This window comes from Euprymna scolopes, chromosome 15, assembly GCF_053919585.1.
Source record: "Euprymna scolopes isolate OS-2025 chromosome 15, ASM5391958v1, whole genome shotgun sequence".
Taxonomy (NCBI): domain Eukaryota; kingdom Metazoa; phylum Mollusca; class Cephalopoda; order Sepiida; family Sepiolidae; genus Euprymna; species Euprymna scolopes.
In genome coordinates, this window is record NC_136496.1 from 81,989,903 (window position 1) to 82,004,140 (window position 14,238).

The following is a 14,238-nucleotide window of genomic DNA, read 5'->3' on the forward strand; positions in this document are numbered from 1 at the left end:
AATAAAAAAAAAAGAATAATGTTGACGATGTAGTAAAATAAATTCTAAATCAAAAAAAGAATAATGGTTACGATGTAGAAAAAAAAATTCTAAATCAAAAAAAGAATAATGGTGACGATGTAGAAAAATAAATTCTAAATCAAAAAAAGAATAATGGTGACGATATAGAAAAATAAATTCTAAATCAAAAAAAGAATAATGGTGACGATGTAGAAAAATAAATTCTAAATCAAAAAAAGAATAATGGTGACGATATAGAAAAATAAATTCGAAATCAAAAAAAGAATAATGGTGATGATGTAGAAAAATAAATTCTAAAAAAAAAAAAAGAATAATGGTGACGATATAGAAAAATAAATTCTAAATACAAAAAGAATAATGGTGACGATGTAGAAAAATACATTTTAAATCAAAAAAAGAATAATGTTGACGATGTAGTAAAATAAATTCTAAATCAAAAAAAGAATAATGGTGACGATGTAGTAAAATAAATTCTAAATCAAAAAAAGAATAATGGTGACGATGTAGAAAATAAATTCTAAATAAAAAAAAGAATAATGGTGACGATGTAGAAAAATAAATTCTGAATCAAAAAAGAATAATGGTGACGATATAGAATAAAATTCTAAATAAAAAAAAGAATAATGGTGACGATGTAGAAAAATAAATTCTAAATCATAAAAGAATAATGGTGACGATATAGAAAAATAAATTCTAAATCCCCGAAAGAATAATGGTGACGATGTAGAAAAATAAATTCTAAATCAAAAAAAGAATAATGGTGACGATGTAGAAAAATAAATTCTAAATAAAAAAAAGAATAATGGTGACGATGTAGAAAAATAAATTCTAAATCAAAAAAAGAAAAATGGTGACGATATAGAAAAATAAATTCTAAATAAAAAAAAGAATAATGGTGACGATGTAGAAAAATAAATTCTAAATCAAAAAAAAAATAATGGTGACGATATAGAAAAAAAAATTCTAAATCAAAAAAAGAATAATGTTGACGATGTAGAAAAATAAATTCTAAATCAAAAAAAGAATAATGTTGACGATGTAGTAAAATAAATTCTAAATCAAAAAAAGAATAATGGTGACGATATAGAAAAATAAATTCTAAATAAAAAAAAGAATAATGGTGACGATATAGAAAAATAAATTCTAAATCAAAAAAAGAATAATGGTGACGATGTAGAAAAATAAATTCTAAATCAAAAAAAGAATAATGGTGACGATATAGAAAAATAAATTCTAAATTACAAAAAGAATAATTTTACCGATGTAGAAAAATAAATTCTAAATCAAAAAAAGAATAATGGTGACGATATAGAAAAATAAATTCTAAATCAAAAAATGAATAATGGTGACGATGTAGAAAAATAAATTCTAAATCAAAAAAAGAATAATGGTTACGATGTAAAAAATAAATTCTAAATCAAAAAAAGAATAATGGTGACGATATAGAAAAATAAATTCTAAATCAAAAAAAGAATAATGGTGACGATGTAGTAAAATAAATTCTAAATCAAAAAAAGAATAATGGTGACGATGTAGAAAATAAATTCTAAATAAAAAAAAAAAGACTAATGGTGACGATATAGAAAAATAAATTCTAAATCAAAAAAAGAATAATGTTGACGATATAGAAAAAAAAATTCTAAATACAAAAAAGAATAATGTTGACGATGTAGAAAAAAAAAATTATAAATCAAAAAAAGAATAATGGTGACGATATAGAAAAATAAATTCTAAATCAAAAAAAGAATAATGGTGACGATGTAGAAAAATAAATTCTAAATCAAAAAAGAATAATGGTGACGATATAGAAAAATAAATTCTAAATCAAAAAAAGAATAATGGTGACGATGTAGAAAAATAAATTCTAAATCAAAAAAAGAATAATTGTGACGATGTAGTAAAATAAATTCTAAATCAAAAAAAGAATAATGGTGACGATGTAGAAAAATAAATTCTAAATCAAAAAAAGAATAATGGTGACGATGTAGAAAAATAAATTCTAAATCAAAAAAAGAATAATGGTAACGATGTAGTAAAATAAATTCTTAATTCAAAAAAGAATAATGGTGACGATGTAGAAAAATAAATTCTAAATCAAAAAAAGAATAATGGTGACGATGTAGTCAAATAAATTCTAAATCAAAAAAAAGAATAATGGTGACGATGTAGTAAAATAAATTCTAAATCAAAAAAAGAATAATGGTGACGATGTAGAAAAATAAATTCTAAATCAAAAAAAGAAAAATGGTGACGATGTAGAAAAATAAATTCTAAATCAAAAAAAGAATAATGGTGACGATGTAGAAAAATAAATTCTAAATCAAAAAAAGAAAAATGGTGACGATGTAGTAAAATAAATTCTAAATCAAAAAAAAGAATAATGGTGACGATGTAGAAAAATAAATTCTAAATCAAAAAAAGAATAATGGTGACGATGTAGTCAAATAAATTCTAAATCAAAAAAAAGAATAATGGTGACGATGTAGAAAAATAAATTCTAAATCAAAAAAAGAAAAATGGTGACGATGTAGTAAAATAAATTCTAAATCAAAAAAAGAATAATGGTGACGATATAGAAAAATAAATTCTAAATCAAAAAAAGAATAATGGTGACGATATAGAAAAATAAATTCTAAATAAAAAAAAGAATAATGGTGACGATGTAGTCAAATAAATTCTAAATCAAAAAAAGAATAATGGTGACGATGTAGAAAAATAAATTCTAAATCAAAAAAAGAAAAATGGTGACGATGTAGTAAAATAAATTCTAAATCAAAAAAAGAATAATGGTGACGATATAGAAAAATAAATTCTAAATCAAAAAAAGAATAATGGTGACGATGTAGTCAAATAAATTCTAAATCAAAAAAAAAGAATAATGGTGACGATGTAGAAAAATAAATTCTTAATCAAAAAAAGAATAATGGTGACGATGTAGAAAAATAAATTCTAAATCAAAAAAAGAATAATGGTAACGATGTAGAAAAATAAATTCTTAATCCAAAAAAGAATAATGGTGACGATGTAGAAAAATAAATTCTAAATCAAAAAAAGAATAATGGTGACGATGTAGTCAAATAAATTCTAAATCAAAAAAAAGAATAATGGTGACGATGTAGAAAAATAAATTCTAAATCAAAAAAAGAATAATGGTAACGATGTAGTAAAATAAATTCTTAATCCAAAAAAGAATAATGGTGACGATGTAGAAAAATAAATTCTAAATCAAAAAAAGAATAATGGTGACGATGTAGTCAAATAAATTCTAAATCAAAAAAAAGAATAATGGTGACGATGTAGAAAAATAAATTCTAAATCAAAAAAAGAATAATGGTAACGATGTAGAAAAATAAATTCTAAATCAAAAAAAGAAAAATTGTGACGATGTAGTAAAATAAATTCTAAATCCCAAAACGAATAATGGTGACGATATAGAAAAAAAAATTCTAAATAAAAAAAAGAATAATGGTGACGATGTAGTAAAATAAATTCTAAATCCCAAAACGAATAATGGTGACGATGTAGTAAAATAAATTCTAAATCAAAAAAAGAATATTGGTGACGATGAAGAAAAATAAATTCTAAATCAAAAAAGAATAATGGTGGCGATATAGAAAAAAAAATTCTAAATCAAAAAAAGAATAATGGTGACGATGTAGTAAAAAAAATTCTAAATCCCAAAACGAATAATGGTGACGATATAGAACAATAAATTCTAAATCCAAAAAAGAATAATGGTGACGATGTAGAAAAATAAATTCTAAATCCCAAAAAGAATAATGGTGACGATGTAGTAAAATAAATTCTAAATCAAAAAACGAATAATAGTGACGATGTAGAAAATAAATTCTAAAAAAAAAAAAAAAGAATAATGGTGACGATGTAGAAATATAAATTCTAAATCAAAAACGAATAATGGTGACGATATAGAAAAATAAAATCTTAATCAAAAAAAGAATAATGTTGACGATGTAGAAAAATAAATTCTAACTCAAAAAAAGAATAATGGTGACGATATAGAAAAATAAATTCTAAATCAAAAAAAGAATAATGTTGACGATATAGCAAAATAAATTCTAAATCAAAAAAAGAATAATGGTGACGATGTAGAAAAATAAATTCTAAATCAAAAAAAGAATAATGTTGACGATGTAGAAAAATAAATTCTAAATAACAAAAAGAATAATGTTGACGATATAGAAAAATAAATTCTAAATCAAAAAAAGAATAATGGTGACGATGTAGAAAAATAAATTCTAAATCAAAAAAAGAATAATGTTGACGATATAGAAAAATAAATTCTAAATCAAAAAAAGAATAATGGTGACGATATAGAAACATAAATTCTAAATCAAAAAAAGAATAATGTTGACGATATAGAAAAATAAATTCTAAATCAAAAAAAGAATAATGTTGACGATATAGAAAAATAAATTCTAAATCAAAAAAAGAATAATGTTGACGATATAGAAAAATAAATTCTAAATCAAAAAAAGAATAATGGTGACGATGTAGAAAAATAAATTCTAAATCAAAAAAAGAATAATGTTGACGATGTAGAAAAATAAATTCTAAATCAAAAAAAGAATAATGGTGACGATATAGAAAAATAAATTCTAAATCAAAAAAAGAATAAATGTGACGATGTAGAAAAATAAATTCTAAATCAAAAAAAGAATAATGTTGACGATGTAGTAAAATAAATTCTAAATCAAAAAAAGAATAATGTTGACGATATAGTAAAATAAATTCTAAATCAAAAAAAGAATAATGGTGACGATGTAGTAAAATAAATTCTAAATCAAAAAAAGAATAATGGTGACGATGTAGAAAATAAATTCTAAATCAAAAAAAAAGAATAATGGTGACGATGTAGAAAAATAAATTCTAAATCAAAAAAAGAATAATGATGACGATGTAGAAAAATAAATTCTAAATCAAAAAAAAAGAATAATGTTGACGATGTAGTAAAATAAATTCTAAATCAAAAAAAGAATAATGGTGACGATGTAGAAAAAAAAATTCTAAATCAAAAAAAGAATAATGGTGACGATGTAGAAAAATAAATTCTAAATCAAAAAAAGAATAATGGTGACGATATAGAAAAATAAATTCTAAATCAAAAAAAGAATAATGGTGACGATGTAGAAAAATAAATTCTAAATCAAAAAAAGAATAATGGTGACGATATAGAAAAATAAATTCGAAATCAAAAAAAGAATAATGGTGATGATGTAGAAAAATAAATTCTAAATAAAAAAAAAGAATAATGGTGACGATATAGAAAAATAAATTCTAAATAAAAAAAGAATAATGGTGACGATGTAGAAAAATACATTTTAAATCAAAAAAAGAATAATGTTGACGATGTAGTAAAATAAATTCTAAATCAAAAAAAGAATAATGGTGACGATGTAGTAAAATAAATTCTAAATCAAAAAAAGAATAATGGTGACGATGTAGAAAATAAATTCTAAATCAAAAAAAGAATAATGGTGACGATATAGAAAAATAAATTCTAAATCAAAAAAAGAATAATGGTGACGATGTAGAAAAATAAATTCTAAATCAAAAAAAGAATAATGGTGACGATATAGAAAAATAAATTCGAAATCAAAAAAAGAATAATGGTGACGATGTAGAAAAATAAATTCTAAATCAAAAAAAAGAATAATGGTGACGATATAGAAAAATAAATTCTAAATAACAAACAATAATGGTGACGATGTAGAAAAATACATTCTAAATCAAAAAAAGAATAATGTTGACGATGTAGTAAAACAAATTCTAAATCAAAAAAAGAATAATGGTGACGATGTAGTAAAATAAATTCTAAATCAAAAAAAGAATAATGGTGACGATGTAGAAAATAAATTCTAAATAAAAAAAAAGAATAATGGTGACGATGTAGAAAAATAAATTCTAAATCAAAAAAGAATAATGGTGACGATATAGAAAAATAAATTCTAAATCAAAAAAAGAATAATGGTGACGATATAGATATATAAATACTAAATCAAAAAAGAATAATGGTGACGATGTAAAAAATAAATTCTAAATCAAAAAAAGAATAATGGTAACGATGTAGTAAAATAAATTCTTAATCCAAAAAAGAATAATGGTGACGATGTAGAAAAATAAATTCTAAATCAAAAAAAGAATAATGGTGACGATGTAGTCAAATAAATTCTAAATAAAAAAAAAGAATAATGGTGACGATGTAGTAAAATAAATTCTAAATCAAAAAAAGAATAATGGTGACGATGTAGAAAAATAAATTCTAAATCAAAAAAAGAATAATGTTGACGATGTAGAAAAATAAATTCTAAATCAAAAAAAGAATAAAGGTGACGATGTAGAAAAATAAATTCTAAATCAAAAAAAGAAAAATGGTGACGATGTAGTAAAATAAATTCAAAATCAAAAAAAAGAATAATGGTGACGATGTAGAAAAATACATTCTAAATCAAAAAAAGAATAATGGTGACGATGTAGTCAAATAAATTCTAAATCAAAAAAAAGAATAATGGTGACGATATAGAAAAATAAATTCTAAATAAAAAAAAGAATAATGGTGACGATGTAGTCAAATAAATTCTAAATCAAAAAAAGAATAATGGTGACGATGTAGAAAAATAAATTCTAAATCAAAAAAAGAAAAATGGTGACGATGTAGTAAAATAAATTCTAAATCAAAAAAAGAATAATGGTGACGATGTAGAAAAATAAATTCTAAATCAAAAAAAGAATAATGGTGACGATGTAGTCAAATAAATTCTAAATCAAAAAAAAGAATAATGGTGACGATGTAGAAAAATAAATTCTAAATCAAAAAAAGAATAATGGTGACGATGTAGAAAAATAAATTCGAAATCAAAAAAAGAATAATGGTAACGATGTAGAAAAATAAATTCTTAATCCAAAAAAGAATAATGGTGACGATGTAGAAAAATAAATTCTAAATCAAAAAAAGAATAATGGTGACGATGTAGAAAAATAAATTCTAATTCAAAAAAAGAATAATGGTGACGATGTAGAAAAATAAATTCTAAATCAAAAAAAGAATAATGGTGACGATATAGAAAAATAAATTCTAAATCAAAAAAAGAATAATGGTGACGATATAGAAACATAAATTCTAAATCAAAAAAAGAATAATGTTGACGATATAGAAAAATAAATTCTAAATCAAAAAAAGAATAATGTTGACGATATAGAAAAATAAATTCTAAATCAAAAAAAGAATAATGTTGACGATATAGAAAAATAAATTCTAAATCAAAAAAAGAATAATGGTGACGATGTAGAAAAATAAATTCTAAATCAAAAAAAGAATAATGTTGACGATGTAGAAAAATAAATTCTAAATCAAAAAAAGAATAATGGTGACGATATAGAAAAATAAATTCTAAATCAAAAAAAGAATAAATGTGACGATGTAGAAAAATAAATTCTAAATCAAAAAAAGAATAATGGTGACGATGTAGTAAAATAAATTCTAAATCAAAAAAAGAATAATGGTGACGATATAGAAAAATAAATTCTAAATCAAAAAAAGAATAATGGTGACGATGTAGTAAAATAAATTCTAAATCAAAAAAAAAATAATGGTGACGATGTAGAAAATAAATTCTAAATCAAAAAAAAAAGAATAATGGTGACGATGTAGAAAAATAAATTCTAAATCAAAAAAAGAATAATGGTGACGATGTAGAAAATAAATTCTAAATAAAAAAAAAAGAATAATGTTGACGATGTAGTAAAATAAATTCTAAATCAAAAAAAGAATAATGGTGACGATGTAGAAAAAAAAATTCTAAATAAAAAAAAAGAATAATGGTGACGATATAGAAAAATAAATTCTAAATAAAAAAAGAATAATGGTGACGATGTAGAACAATACATTTTAAATCAAAAAAAGAATAATGTTGACGATGTAGTAAAATAAATTCTAAATCAAAAAAAGGATAATGGTGACGATGTAGTAAAATAAATTCTAAATCAAAAAAAGAATAATGGTGACGATGTAGAAAATAAATTCTAAATAAAAAAAAAGAATAATGGTGACGATGTAGAAAAATAAATTCTGAATCAAAAAAGAATAATGGTGACGATATAGAAAAATAAATTTTAAATAAAAAAAAGAATAATGGTGACGATGTAGAAAAATAAATTCTAAATCATAAAAGAATAATTGTGACGATATAGAAAAATAAATTCAAAATCCCCGAAAGAATAATGGTGACGATGTAGAAAAATAAATTCTAAATCAAAAAAAGAATAATGGTGACGATGTAGAAAAATAAATTCTAAATCAAAAAAAGAATAATGGTGACGATGTAGAAAAATAAATTCTAAATCAAAAAAAGAATAATGGTGACGATATAGAAAAATAAATTCTAAATCAAAAAAAGAATAATGGTGACGATGTAGAAAAATAAATTCTAAATCAAAAAAAGAATAATGGTGACGATATAGAAAAATAAATTCTAAATAAAAAAAAGAATAATGTTGACGATGTAGAAAAATAAATTCTAAATCAAAAAAAGAAAAATGTTGACGATGTAGTAAAATAAATTCTAAATCAAAAAAAGAATAATGGTGACGATATAGAAAAATAAATTCTAAATCAAAAAAAGAATAATGGTGACGATATAGAAAAATAAATTCTAAATCAAAAAAAGAATAATGGTGACGATGTAGAAAAATAAATTCTAAATCCAAAAAAAGAATAATGGTGACGATATAGTAAAATAAATTCGAAATCAAAAAAAGAATAATGGTGACGATGTAGAAAAATAAATTCTAAATCAAAAAAAAGAATAATGGTGACGATATAGAATAATAAATTCTAAATAAAAAAAGAATAATGGTGACGATGTAGAAAAATACATTCTAAATCAAAAAAAGAATAATGTTGACGATGTAGTAAAATAAATTCTAAATCAAAAAAAGAATAATGGTGACGATGTAGTAAAATAAATTCTAAATCAAAAAAAGAATAATGGTGACGATGTAGAAAATAAATTCTAAATAAAAAAAAAGAATAATGGTGACGATGTAGAAAAATAAATTCTAAATCAAAAAAGAATAATGGTGACGATATAGAAAAATAAATTCTAAATAAAAAAAAGAATAATGGTTACGATGTAGAAAAATAAATTCTAAATCATAAAAGAATAATGGTGACGATATAGAAAAATAAATTCTAAATCCCCGAAAGAATAATGGTGACGATGTAGAAAAATAAATTCTAAATCAAAAAAGGAATAATGGTGACGATGTAGAAAAATAAATTCTAAATAAAAAAAAGAATAATGGTGACGATGTAGAAAAATAAATTCTAAATCAAAAAAAGAATAATGGTGACGATATAGAAAAATAAATTCTAAATAAAAAAAAGAATAATGGTGACGATGTAGAAAAATAAATTCTAAATCAAAAAAAGAATAATGGGTACGATATAGAAAAATAAATTCTAAATAAAAAAAAAAGAATAATGTTGACGATGTAGAAAAATAAATTCTAAATCAAAAAAGAATAATGGTGACGATATAGAAAAATAAATTCTAAATCAAAAAAAGAATAAATGTGACGATATAGAAAAATAAATTCTAAATAAAAAAAGAATAATGGTGACGATGTAAAAAATAAATTCTAAATCAAAAAAAGAATAATGGTAACGATGTAGTAAAATAAATTCTTAATCCAAAAAAGAATAATGGTGACGATGTAGAAAAATAAATTCTAAATCAAAAAAAGAATAATGGTGACGATATAGTCAAATAAATTCTAAATCAAAAAAAAGAATAATGGTGACGATGTAGTAAAATAAATTCTAAATCAAAAAAAGAATAATGGTGACGATGTAGAAAAATAAATTCTAAATCAAAAAAAGAATAATGGTGACGATGTAGAAAAATAAATTCTAAATCAAAAAAAGAATAATGGTGACGATGTAGAAAAATAAATTCTAAATCAAAAAAAGAAAAATGGTGACGATGTAGTAAAATAAATTAAAAATCAAAAAAAAGAATAATGGTGACGATGTAGAAAAATAAATTCTAAATCAAAAAAAGAATAATGGTGACGATGTAGTCAAATAAATTCTAAATCAAAAAAAAGAATAATGGTGACGATATAGAAAAATAAATTCTAAATAAAAAAAAGAATAATGGTGACGATGTAGTCAAATAAATTCTAAATCAAAAAAAGAATAATGGTGACGATGTAGAAAAATAAATTCTAAATCAAAAAAAGAAAAATGGTGACGATGTAGTAAAATAAATTCTAAATCAAAAAAAGAATAATGGTGACGATGTAGAAAAATAAATTCTAAATCAAAAAAAGAATAATGGTGACGATGTAGTCAAATAAATTCTAAATCAAAAAAAAGAATAATGGTGACGATGTAGAAAAATAAATTCTAAATCAAAAAAAGAATAATGGTGACGATGTAGAAAAATAAATTCTAAATCAAAAAAAGAATAATGGTAACGATGTAGAAAAATAAATTCTTAATCCAAAAAAGAATAATGGTGACGATGTAGAAAAATAAATTCTAAATCAAAAAAAGAATAATGGTGACGATGTAGAAAAATAAATTCTAATTCAAAAAAAGAATAATGGTGACGATGTAGAAAAATAAATTCTAAATCAAAAAAAGAATAATGGTGACGATATAGAAAAATAAATTCTAAATCAAAAAAAGAATAATGGTGACGATATAGAAACATAAATTCTAAATCAAAAAAAGAATAATGTTGACGATAGAGAAAAATAAATTCTAAATCAAAAAAAGAATAATGTTGACGATATAGAAAAATAAATTCTAAATCAAAAAAAGAATAATGTTGACGATGTAGAAAAATAAATTCTAAATCAAAAAAAGAATAATGGTGACGATGTAGAAAAATAAATTCTAAATCAAAAAAAGAATAATGTTGACGATGTAGAAAAATAAATTCTAAATCAAAAAAAGAATAATGGTGACGATATAGAAAAATAAATTTTAAATCAAAAAAAGAATAAATGTGACGATGTAGAAAAATAAATTCTAAATCAAAAAAAGAATAATGGTGACGATGTAGTAAAATAAATTCTAAATCAAAAAAAGAATAATGGTGACGATATAGAAAAATAAATTCTAAATCAAAAAAAGAATAATGGTGACGATGTAGTAAAATAAATTCTAAATCAAAAAAAAAATAATGGTGACGATGTAGAAAATAAATTCTAAATCAAAAAAAAAAGAATAATGGTGACGATGTAGAAAAATAAATTCTAAATCAAAAAAAGAATAATGGTGACGATGTAGAAAATAAATTCTAAATAAAAAAAAAAGAATAATGTTGACGATGTAGTAAAAAAAATTCTAAATCAAAAAAAGAATAATGGTGACGATGTAGAAAAAAAAATTCTAAATAAAAAAAAAGAATAATGGTGACGATATAGAAAAATAAATTCTAAATCAAAAAAGAATAATGGTGACGATGTAGAACAATACATTTTAAATCAAAAAAAGAATAATGTTGACGATGTAGTAAAATAAATTCTAAATCAAAAAAAGAATAATGGTGACGATGTAGTAAAATAAATTCTAAATCAAAAAAAGAATAATGGTGACGATGTAGAAAATAAATTCTAAATAAAAAAAAAGAATAATGGTGACGATGTAGAAAAATAAATTCTGAATCAAAAAAGAATAATGGTGACGATATAGAAAAATAAATTCTAAATAAAAAAAAGAATAATGGTGACGATGTAGAAAAATAAATTCTAAATCATAAAAGAATAATGGTGACGATATAGAAAAATAAATTCTAAATCCCCGAAAGAATAATGGTGACGATGTAGAAAAATACATTCTAAATCAAACAAAGAATAATGGTGACGATGTAGAAAAATAAATTCTAAATCAAAAAAAGAATAATGGTGACGATGTAGAAAAATAAATTCTAAATCAAAAAAAGAATAATGGTGACGATATAGAAAAATAAATTCTAAATAAAAAAAAGAATAATGGTGACGATGTAGAAAAATAAATTCTAAATCAAAAAAAGAATAATGGTGACGATATAGAAAAATAAATTCTAAATAAAAAAAAGAATAATGTTGACGATGTAGAAAAATAAATTCTAAATCAAAAAAAGAATAATGTTGACGATGTAGTAAATTAAATTCTAAATCAAAAAAAGAATAATGGTGACGATATAGAAAAATAAATTCTAAATCAAAAAAAGAATAATGGTGACGATATAGAAAAATAAATTCTAAATCAAAAAAAGAATAATGGTGACGATGTAGAAAAATAAATTCTAAATCCAAAAAAAGAATAATGGTGACGATATAGAAAAATAAATTCGAAATCAAAAAAAGAATAATGGTGACGATGTAGAAAAATAAATTCTAAATCAAAAAAAGAATAATGGTGACGATATAGAATAATAAATTCTAAATAAAAAAAGAATAATGGTGACGATGTAGAAAAATACATTCTAAATCAAAAAAAGAATAATGTTGACGATGTAGTAAAATAAATTCTAAATCAAAAAAAGAATAATGGTGACGATGTAGTAAAATAAATTCTAAATCAAAAAAAGAATAATGGTGACGATGTAGAAAATAAATTCTAAATAAAAAAAAAGAATAATGGTGACGATGTAGAAAAATAAATTCTAAATAAAAAAAGAATAATGGTGACGATATAGAAAAATAAATTCTAAATAAAAAAAAGAATAATGTTTACGATGTAGAAAAATAAATTCTAAATCATAAAAGAATAATGGTGACGATATAGAAAAATAAATTCTAAATCCCCGAAAGAATAATGGTGACGATGTAGAAAAATAAATTCTAAATCAAAAAAAGAATAATGGTGACGATGTAGAAAAATAAATTCTAAATAAAAAAAAGAATAATGGTGACGATGTAGAAAAATAAATTCTAAATCAAAAAAAGAATAATGGTGACGATATAGAAAAATAAATTCTAAATAAAAAAAAGAATAATGGTGACGATGTAGAAAAATAAATTCTAAATCAAAAAAAGAATAATGGTGACGATATAGAAAAATAAATTCTAAATAAAAAAAAGAATAATGTTGACGATGTAGAAAAATAAATTCTAAATCAAAAAAAGAATAATGTTGACGATGTAGTAAAATAAATTCTAAATCAAAAAAAGAATAATTGTGACGATATAGAAAAATAAATTCTAAATCAAAAAAAGAATAATGGTGACGATATAGAAAAATAAATTCTAAATCAAAAAAAGAATAATGGTGACGATGTAGAAAAATAAATTCTAAATCAAAATAAGAATAATGGTGACGATATAGAAAAATAAATTCGAAATCAAAAAAAGAATAATGGTGATGATGTAGAAAAATAAATTCTAAATCAAAAAAAAGAATAATTGTGACGATATAGAAAAATAAATTCTAAATAAAAAAAGAATAATGGTGACGATGTAGAAAAATACATTCTAAATCAAAAAAAGAATAATGTTGACGATGTAGTAAAATAAATTCTAAATCAAAAAAAGAATAATGGTGACGATGTAGTAAAATAAATTCTAAATCAAAAAAAGAATAATTGTGACGATGTAGAAAATAAATTCAAAATAAAAAAAAAGAATAATGGTGACGATGTAGAAACATAAATTCTAAATCAAAAAAGAATAATGGTGACGATATAGAAAAATAAATTCTAAATCCCCGAAAGAATAATGGTGACGATGTAGAAAAATAAATTCTAAATCAAAAAAAGAATAATGGTGACGATGTAGAAAAATAAATTCTAAATCAAAATAAGAATAATGGTGACGATATAGAAAAATAAATTCGAAATCAAAAAAAGAATAATGGTGATGATGTAGAAAAATAAATTCTAAATCAAAAAAAAGAATAATGGTGACGATGTAGAAACATAAATTCTAAATCAAAAAAGAATAATGGTGACGATATAGAAAAATAAATTCTAAATCCCCGAAAGAATAATGATGACGATGTAGAAAAATAAATTCTAAATCAAAAAAAGAATAATGGTGACGATATAGAAAAATAAATTCTAAATAAAAAAAAGAATAATGGTGACGATGTAGAAAAATAAATTCTAAATCAAAAAAAGAATAATGGTGACGATATAGAAAAATAAATTCTAAATAAAAAAAAGAATAATGTTGACGATGTAGAAAAATAAATTCTAAATCAAAAAA